This window comes from Colobus angolensis, unplaced genomic scaffold (genome assembly GCF_000951035.1).
Source record: "Colobus angolensis palliatus isolate OR3802 unplaced genomic scaffold, Cang.pa_1.0 Scaffold13, whole genome shotgun sequence".
NCBI lineage: Eukaryota > Metazoa > Chordata > Mammalia > Primates > Cercopithecidae > Colobus > Colobus angolensis.
This window is the reverse complement of record NW_012114252.1, coordinates 18,281,500-18,291,474: the sequence shown is the minus strand read 5'-3', so window position 1 is coordinate 18,291,474 and position 9,975 is coordinate 18,281,500. Positions and strand designations below refer to the sequence as shown.

Sequence of the window (9,975 nt, the reverse complement as noted above, 5' to 3'; positions counted from 1 at the left end):
TTTTGTATTCAGGTAAGCCTAACTGGTAATTCAGAACGATATTGTAGAAAAGTACTCTGATAACATCATGGAGAATAAGTTGGGATGGGGACTGTTGGGAAGATAGCAGGGAGGTATTTTATGATTGGTGAAGGAGGAAGGACTCCACTAACAGCATGGAGAAGTAACACCAGCATGCAGGGAAGGGGAACGACACAAAGGATCAATAAAGCAGCGAGAGTAATACATTCAGCCTTATTAATAGCTGTTGGAAGAAATACGAATTTCACAGAAATTTTAGATGGAGTTGAAATTGCAGAATATAATTAACTCTTGCAAAATGCTAAATATAATTAAATCTTGACCAGTGAAAAGTGATATTAAATACCTCTCAATCATTTGTTCACATCGAATAAGAGAAAATAAAAACGCTTAGAAAATAATGAAGGCAAAAAGATTATCTTAAAACAAAACATTATACAAAAGTATTACATCAAGGCCTCCAAAATTCAACTTAACGAATGTAGGTGAGCAATCCCAGAAAAATAAAAGATAAATGTTGACGAATTGGATGTTATTTGACGTGAACAAAAACTATTGTGAATTTATTACAGGGCTCAAGAAGTTAGAAGATCCAAACGACATAAAACACCTGAAATGAAATCCTGTAATTATGGCTTTACATTTGAAGAGGGAGATATATTTAAGGGGGATTATTAATTTATACATCACCACACACAAAGATTACCTTATATTAGCATTAAACCTGTTGGATTGTTAAAAAATGCCTTAACCATCAATATTTGATTTCTTAAAAAAATGGTGGCTTAGGACTACAATAAGACACCAATATCAACATTGATATACCTTAAGCCTAGCAATATTCAATCTGCTGTGATAGGTGATTTTTCTCCATTTTCAAACAGATGATAAGAAAAGAAAGAAAAAAAAATGTTTGTTTAACAAGGCAAGAGAATGGTGTTTGGGGATTATTCCTCACTGCTATTGACATAACACAGTGCTACTGAGATGAAACTAGAGAATAATTTCTTTTATGTTCAAGGGGCATGATAGTGAAATAATGGAAATGTATGTAAACTTCCATTTATAGCTAACGTGTGATAACTTTGCTTACAAATTGTAAATTTAAATGCTATATAAACTATGGTATTAATTGTTAAGGATAACGACAATGATAATTATTGTATACAGCGTTGTGCTAAGATAAATGGAATACCTGGAGATCCTGAAAGAACAAAGCCTTCTGCCTTCTGAATTTGGAGCTGATTTGAAGAGAGTAGCTTTTTACAGAAAAGCATAAAGGACTTTTCTTCCAGCAATTTGGACCTAACTTGTTAAAATGGTAGGACTGTGAGGTTCTAGGAGAAAGGACAACTTTAAATTAGAGAGGGATGGACTGATTTGTTTAACGACACTTTCTATTCTCTGCGTTAAGGTGTAAAAAAAACAAAAACGCCTAACTCAGTAAGTCACATGTGAATGATGAGCCTTTGTAGTTTTTCCCTTCCCCAGATCAGTGGCTTTCTCCCTCTTTCTCTGCAAGATGTGTATTGATGTTTTTTGTTTGTTTGTGTTTGGTTGTTGTTGCCTGAGAGTGAGAAAATGAGATTGACCTAAATTTAGCGTGGCTATATTTTATTTTATCCAGAAACAGAGGCATGGTTTGTAGTTATGCTTGCATTCTGAATAGAAACTGCAAATGCACGTGTCTAACATTATCTTTGCTAATTTTTACCCATTTTACTTAATGTCTATTCTTTTTTACAATTACTTGTGTATGCAAATAAACATCTCATGAAATTAATGTGTATACACATTAATGTGCCTCTTAATTTTTTTTCTTTTTATCCTCATTATTATACTCTGTCAAAAGGTAATCAGTACATCAAAAGATTTTCATATCTCTTCAATGTTAAAAGAACTTGTTCAGAAAAATATTTGCTTTTTATTAACATAAACCAATTATTTTGTGCAATTTAAACATAGCTTTAGACATGACTACGTTGTCCAGACATTTACCTTGTAGCTCAAAGAGCACAGATAAAAATAATTATTCAGTGCTTCCTATGAGGTAGAACTTTGCTTTACAGTATCTGAAATTCTTACAATGATGCTGTGATAGAGTTGCCATTATTTCTGATGTCCTATAGGTAGGAAATGGGGATAGTAGGGTTTTTTTTTTTTTAACTCAATTATGTGGATTTTAAGAATACTTGTAGAAACTGGCATTACATATCAGGTTTTAGCAGGATTCTTTTTCTTTTCTTTTTTTGATGGGTGAAAAAGTTGTTTTTGTTTTTCAACAGCATAGTATTTTGACATAGTGTTAAAGCATTATCATTCTTGCAATGAAGAAAAAAACACTGTATGCTAGTTAGAAAACAATAGATTTACCCTATCATCATTAACATTATCATACTTTGTGTCCCTCTTTCCAGTTCAAGGGCTGAGCAATTCTAATAGAACTGGGAAAAAAGGACTCAACGATTATTCAAGAGGGACAAGTCAAAAGCCTACAGGAAAATAACCCTGGTTTAGATTGGAAAGGAAAAGTCAAGTTAGAGGTGTAACCAAGGCCTTTCGTGTTGAATGTAAAAGTGGCAGGCAGCTGTTCTCGTTCTGCATTTCCGAGGGCATGTAACAGGAAATGAGGTGTAAGTTGCAGTCCTGTGGATCTAGGTGAAGTATGAATTGGCTGTAGGTTACATATAAATTGGCTGTGGGAATAATTGACATAAATAAGACATGTAACTCTTTTCCTAAACATATTTTAAAACAGTGAAATTCTCTCTCCTGTTTGGAATGGTTTACATTTTACCTTGCTGTGAAATAAGAAAATTAATAAGTCTATGGACATACCACCCTGAGGGTGCTTGATCTCATCCGAAATAAGAGTAAATAATATGAGTTAGTAAAATTCATATTCTCACGCATTTTATTCTTCAATTTCAAGCAACTTTCAAAGACTAAAATAAAATAAAAACTTTTAGTGATTCGTTGTCAATTTAGAGACTAAAGAAAGTAGTTAAGTTGAAGTGGGTTTATTTGTGTCTGGATACCAGAATTCATAATAGGCTGTGTGGGTGGAAGAGACTTTATAACCCAAAATCAGAGTAGAAATTGATTCAAAATAACTAGGTCTGACTCAAACTTATGACATGTTAATGACAGAAAGTTTGAAGCTGAGGTTTAAAAAGAAATACTAATATTAAAACTTTGACATAAACCTATTTCTTAATTGAAGTAGCATTACTTTTTAATAGAAGCAAGAGAGACTTGATCTGTACCTGGCATCAGGTGGTGTCTTTAAAATAGATTAAGTAAAATGTTCAGAATAGCATTTTGCTTGGTATTGGGTACGTGGAATCATTTTATTTGATAAATACATTAAGATGGCATTGCCTAACCCTAAATGCATAGCCTGGCTATATGTTGGGACAATTCTTGCATCATAATCAGTTCTAGTGTTGACAGTGTGAATTTTTCACTGCTGTTGTAGAGAGTGCTTATCAACACATAAGATACTCACAGATAAGTATTTCTTCTATTGGCATTGTGGCATAATATGGAAGGTATGAAAAATCAACAGCCCCGCTCTCCTGTTGAAGTAAACTGGATCACTTTGAGTTAAAAGGGCACAGAACAAACTTTCGTTATTTTCTGTATTCCTTCAACTGTCTCTTATTAATATCAAACTACATAAGTTATTACCAAAAACATGATACTTTTGATCTTACCAAATAAAAGAAAGGTTTTGTATGTGATTGTATTTACAAGTCTCACTGATGTCCATAAATATTGTTTACAAATTAAGGATGTTGGAGCTACAGAATTAAAAAGAGGCCAGGCTCAGTGGTTCACACCTGTAATCCTAGTGCTTTGGGAGGCTGCAGTGAGCTATGATTTTGCCACTGCACTCCAGCCTGGGTGACAGAGTGAGACCCTGTGTCTAAACAAACAAATAAGCAAAACGATTAAAAAGAATTAAGCTTAAAAAGTGTAATTTTGTGTACGCTATAAAACAGGAAATGATATCACCAAAGCCTTTAGGTACTGTGATTGTGACATAAGTGTTTCACTCTTTTTTGAACTTTAACTAACATACATCTGGAAACCTATAAACACATTTTTATTTCATTTAGTTAGACTTGTGTCTAGAAAGCTTGTCATTGTGATAGTAGTTTGGCAATTCAATGTCAGAGTATGTGGACTCTGCACTTACAATGTCCCATTTTGTCCCTGAGGAAGTTTGTGATAAGCCACAGGAAAGCAGATCTTACTAGGCTCAGATACCAAGATGTACATTTTACAAATTTCTACAAGTTTGTGTTTTATAAAGATCTGTTTGTGGGGGAGAAGTGGATCTTGTGAGTATTGCTGAGTGACACTTCGACACTTTCGCATTCTGTCCTTATTTCTCCTGAAAAGTGTCATGGACTTGAGGAAAAATCTATTATAATTTTACTAAATGTCGTATGTATGGTATTAAAATAATCCATGTCCAGCATTACGTTTGTAAAGATTTTAAAAATATGCGTCATGATAGGTTACAAAGCTTTAGTATGGATCAAATAGGATTAGTAGTGTACTTGATAAGAAAGACGAAATTCTGAGATAGCTTCTTGGTCTTTGAGCATAGTAAGACCTGCTTTCTTGTGACTCAACCTAACCTTCCTCAGAGCCAGGGTGGGACAACGTTGTAAGTGCGGTGTCCACGTACTCTGGTGTTAAATTGCTAAGCTAGTATCTCAATGACAAACTTTCTAAATACAAGTGTGACTTAATGAAATAAAAATGTGTTTATAGGTTTTCAGATGTACTGCACATTTTAAAATTCCACGTATGTGCTTCATTTGCATATTGATAAAAATTTAATTTGAAACTGACTTCAGCTCTTTTTGTAACTTAAAAAAAACATAGCAAATTTGTAGAGTCTGGTTGTTTTTTTGTTTTTTTTGAGGTGGAGTTTAGCTCTTGTTGACCAGGCTGGAGCACAATGATGTGATCTCAGCTCACTGCAACTTTTGCCTCCCAGGTTGAAGCAATTCTCCTGCCTCAGCCTCCTGAGTAGCTGGGATTACAGGTGCCTGCCACCACACCCAGCTAATTTTTGTATTATTAGTAGAGACCGGGGGGACAGGGTTCACCATGTTGGCCAGGCTGGTCTGGAACTCCTGACCTCAAGTGATCCACCCACCTCACCCTCCCAAAGTGTGAGTCTGTGTTTTATGTGCTTCGTAAACTCATTATTATTTTTTCACAGCATTATGTTTTTGTGAATTCTGAGTAAAAATATACTTCTTTTTATGACTTACTGCAAAAGGAATTTTAAAAATAAAATATCCATTAGAAGAACCAAAGGATCATCATATACACTAAGCTAGTATTTTTGGGAGTTCTGCATTAAAAACATATCTAATTATACAAGTATTACATGCCCTTATGGAAAACTTGACAAAAGTATAAAGTCTAAAACAATAATCACCCATGCCCCAGGAGTAATCACTATAGACTGAAGACATAGATGATTGATAGCTAGCTAGCTAGATTGATATGATAGACAGGTACATAGTTTTTGTCTTTTTTAAAAATCAGGATTGTGATGTAGATGATACTTTTAATCTTGCTGTTTCCATTACCAGCATAACCATTTTAAACTATTACAAATTTTAGGGAATATTTGATAAATATTGCCAAACTTTTGGCAAAAACATTTTTACCATTTTATATTCTCAGCAATCTTACTGTAGCTGCAACAAACCTGAATATTAATAACTTTACGTTTTTTCTACATTAAATAGGCAAAATAAATAGGAAAAGGGGGATTTTATTTCTCAATTTGCCACCTTTACCACCTTTTTAAAAGGTATATGAGACTAATAACATTTTTAGGTTTGTGGGTAGTTTTCACCATCTCCTTCCAGTGTGATCTTAGGATCAGATGCTGTTTCTGCTCTACTGTCTTATGACTTTTCCTAATGATGCTGTAAGCTCTTTAGAGAATAAGAATCCTGTATTTTTAATATGATGTAACATTGTTATAAATCTATGTTTATAGATTTTTATTTAGCCCTGTATATTATATAACTAAAAGACTTCTAAAATAAGGCCCTAACCTGCACCCATTTTCTATGCATGTTTTTCCCAAATCCATTTAATATGGTACCCATATATGGCTAAAAATTAACACTCCTTGGTTAACTATGAACATGGTGAAACAGCTGCTTCTTTTATTCACATAAATGTATGCAGAATTGCTATGCTATTTTAATAACTATGCAATAGACACATCTTGCCATGACTCATTTCATGTTGCTGTTAGTGAATTATGTGTATGTGATCTGACATAAAGATTTCAGCCCTGTTTTATTCAATTTATCTTCATCATCATCAGTAAAACTTCATCATATAGGAGATGACTGATAAATGATTACTTATGGAACAGATTTAAATTAATTATATGATGTCTAGTTTATTCTATAAATGCTTTCATCTAAGCTTCCAAAATAAAATGTCTTTTTAATATTTTAATATCCGCCCTTTAGGCTTTCTTCAATTTGTTGCCTATTTAAGGGTTAATTTTGGCATATTGTATGTACTGTACTATTCTTTTTTCTGTAAATGTTGTTTGTCATAAGTCATGTTTAATACTTTTAATTTTATTTTAGCCAAGTTGTATGTGTAAATACACATGAAAGACTTTGAGCAGTGCTTGCTATAAAGTACTTAATAAACATTGATGGTTGCCATTGCTGTAAATGCTTCAGGAAAATTCTTAAATATTATGTCCGAATCACTCTAGTTTCCTAAATTAGTCTATGGTTTATGAGTCTTGATGGTTTTGCATTGTAAGATAGCAGTAATTTTATGGAGGCAGCACTGTAAACCTGCACTATTGAACGTTTTCACATATTGTGTACAGTGTAGAAGGGAGTGACTGAGTCCTGAACGGCACAATTTGCCGTTTTAATTTCCCTAAACAAAAGTTTAGTTTCTTTTATCCTTCTTTGCCTATATATGTAACTCAAGACATAATAGTTGGTTGACAAGTTTCTGTCCGGATTATTACAATTTACCAGGAATTTAGGTGAATATAACCAACTCCCTGGCAGCATATTGTGGTGCAGAGAGCATGGGCATTCAGCTCAGAGACCTGGGTGCCAGTTCTGATTTTGCCACTTGGTAGCTGTATCACCCTGAAAAAGAATCTGTCTGAGTCTCAGTTTTATTATCTGTAAAATGGAAAAATAATGTTTGCTTCTATTTTAGGATGATTTTGATGCTTAAAAAAGAACAAAAAAGTGATAGTGTTTGGCGTGTAGCCACTGCTCACTATGTCTCCGTTCTTTTTCACTCTTGCTTTTTCTAGCCTGTATACCCCATGATCTAGACTGACAAAGAAATGATGAAATAAAGATGAAGTAAGCAGAGTTTCCAAACAATAAACTCTCTGTTTATGAAGATTTTATCCTGTAAGGTGGAACTTTGTGTGATTTTAAGACAGGAATTGCCTGATGACATTCATACCCAATTGTAATGAAGTAATGAAGTACTTTTTAAAGCAAAAGAGATTTTCAAAAATTGTGAAATTCACTCTGTACTTATTGTTGTAATTAAATTGTGGAGTAGAAATTACAGTCTTATCAAAATTTAATTTTAGTAAATTCATGCCAAGCCACTAAAATATTAAATTTTAATATCATGATCTCTCTTGTCCTTTACTTGTATACAAACACAAAATTTCCTTCTGTTATTTCACCCTGTTTCCTAATTCTTATTTCTTCTCTTGGTCCAGTTCAGATAAGCCTGTGATCCACTCCACGGCAACCCAAGGGAGTGGTCACATCACACAGAACTCAATGTCACCCCCTGAGAGTTTCCTCACCACAGTCAGAATGGCACTTGTGACAGACACTGGAGTTTCTCTTCAATCTAATTAAGGTTCCATTAACTTAACTAGGTTAACCATATTTGTTTTCTATTATGACCAACCTCCAGGCCAGAATTTCAGTAATTATCATATATTGTTAACGTTTTTTTCATGAATGCTTTCCGGTTGCCCCTGTCCTTCAGCAGTTGGGCAAGTCTTCCATCTGTGTGACAAAAAAATAATAAAAAAGGATACAATCAAACTGCATCCATTGATTGGCAGATACATTCTAGCTGCTAAATTAGCTGCTGGGGTCCTCCAGATAAGCCCCTGCATTCTGGAGCTTGCCCTGCAGTGGGTGACATGGGCATGTTCAACAGAACTGTGTAATGGCTGTGGCCATGTGCCGGTAGATTCCAAGTGCTGCGTTATCACCCATGAGGAACAACTGGGCATTCGTGGAACCATTACTGGAAGAGGAAAGGGCTAGAGTGAATCCAAATTTCAACTGGAGATAGGCCATGGAAAGAGAGAGGAAGAAGATATTGCAGGAAGAAAGGTAGTGACTTGAACACATTTGGAAAAGTGCATTTATTCAGCAAGATCCACCAGTGCAGGAAGAAGAGGGAGAGAGAGATGATGTCAGACCATGAATGTCCCAAATAGAAAAATTAAAAAGGGAAACTTTGTTATCAGCTAGATTGACTTTAAAAAAAACGTAATACTTGGGTCCAAATATGGAGAATAGATCAGTAAGGGCAACAGGAGACACCCAGATAATAACTGGAAGGCTGTTACAGTGTTCCAGTTGAAAAACAAGGAGGATAAACTAATTTTGGGATGATGGGATGAAGAAAATAGAAAAAAAGAATTTACAATAGACAGGATTCCAGCAAGGAGGATGAAGAAGATTTAAATGCTAAGGATGACATCCAAAGTACAGACTGACCCAAATGTCTAGATGGTGGCTCTGCTGGGCAAGCTAAAGAAATGGTGAAGTCAACTCAGGACACGCTGACTCTGAGAGATTCAAGGGACAATGCATGCAAAGCGTGGGTTGGCAGGTGCACATCTAACCTGGGGATAAGGATGTAATCTAAGATAAAGCTTCACAATTCATAACAACGAATGAAATTACCAAGGTCTAAAAAAAGAATTATATTACCTAGGAAGATTTGATTGGTAGATGCACTTATTATTTATAGATAGATGCACTTATTATTCAAGCACATACACTGCAGTGTTCAGGAAAGAATGGCTTTAAGTATTTTCTATGAGATAAATGTATTAGGTTGCAAGAGGTTTTAGACTGGTAGTATTTTTTTCTAAAAACATAACTTCAGAAAGTTTATATCTTTAAATAAACCAATTACGTAGATATTCTTACCATATAACTGCGATGATAATATTTTCAGCTTTAAGCATATATTATTGGAAAAATTTAAGGCCAGAGTTTTAGATTATTGAAAAAAATTGATGCTTATGTATATATATGGATTTCTCATCAACATAAGAATATATTCTGTTATGGGTGTACAAAGAACCGGTTAAAGGTATTTTCTTACATCTTCAATAATGAATAGTGATGGTAGTTTCATGTTATCCTAAAAGAGTAATATTAGATGTACATAATAAATCTAATATTTTCTTTGTGGGTCAGGAGTAAGCATAGGAGACCAAATGAAATAATAGCGTGAAATGATTATATAAACATTCTTAGGTATGTCTACCACTCAGGGTATGAATCTCTCTGAACTTCAGTGCCCTTACCTCAGAAATGAACATGCGTCAGGCATCCATTGTCCCCACTAGATTTACTTTCCAACATTCTTTGCTCCGTTCTCAGCTCCTGGGAGTGGACCTGTAGCATCTACTCTAAGCTTTACTGAGTTAGATTTCAGTGAGTTTCCTAGTCATTTTGGTGAGACAAGTGGTTGCCTTGGAAAGAGATGAGAGGGAGAAAAGAGCCTGAGGTCAGGCATATATTCTCTCTTTCTCGTTCTCTCTCTTTTTTTTTTTTTTTTGAGATGGAGTTTCTCTCTTGTCGCCCAGGCTGGAGTGCAGTGGCACGATCTTGGCTCACTGCAACCTCCACCTCCCTGGTT

General features: G+C 34.7%; 1 protein-coding gene across 1 annotated transcript in view; it reads left to right on the top strand.

The window, feature by feature from the left end:
- The window catches only part of FAM155A (family with sequence similarity 155, member A), a 697,316-nt gene that overhangs the window by 73,000 nt on the left and 614,341 nt on the right, over positions 1 to 9,975 (top strand). The window lies entirely within an intron of this gene.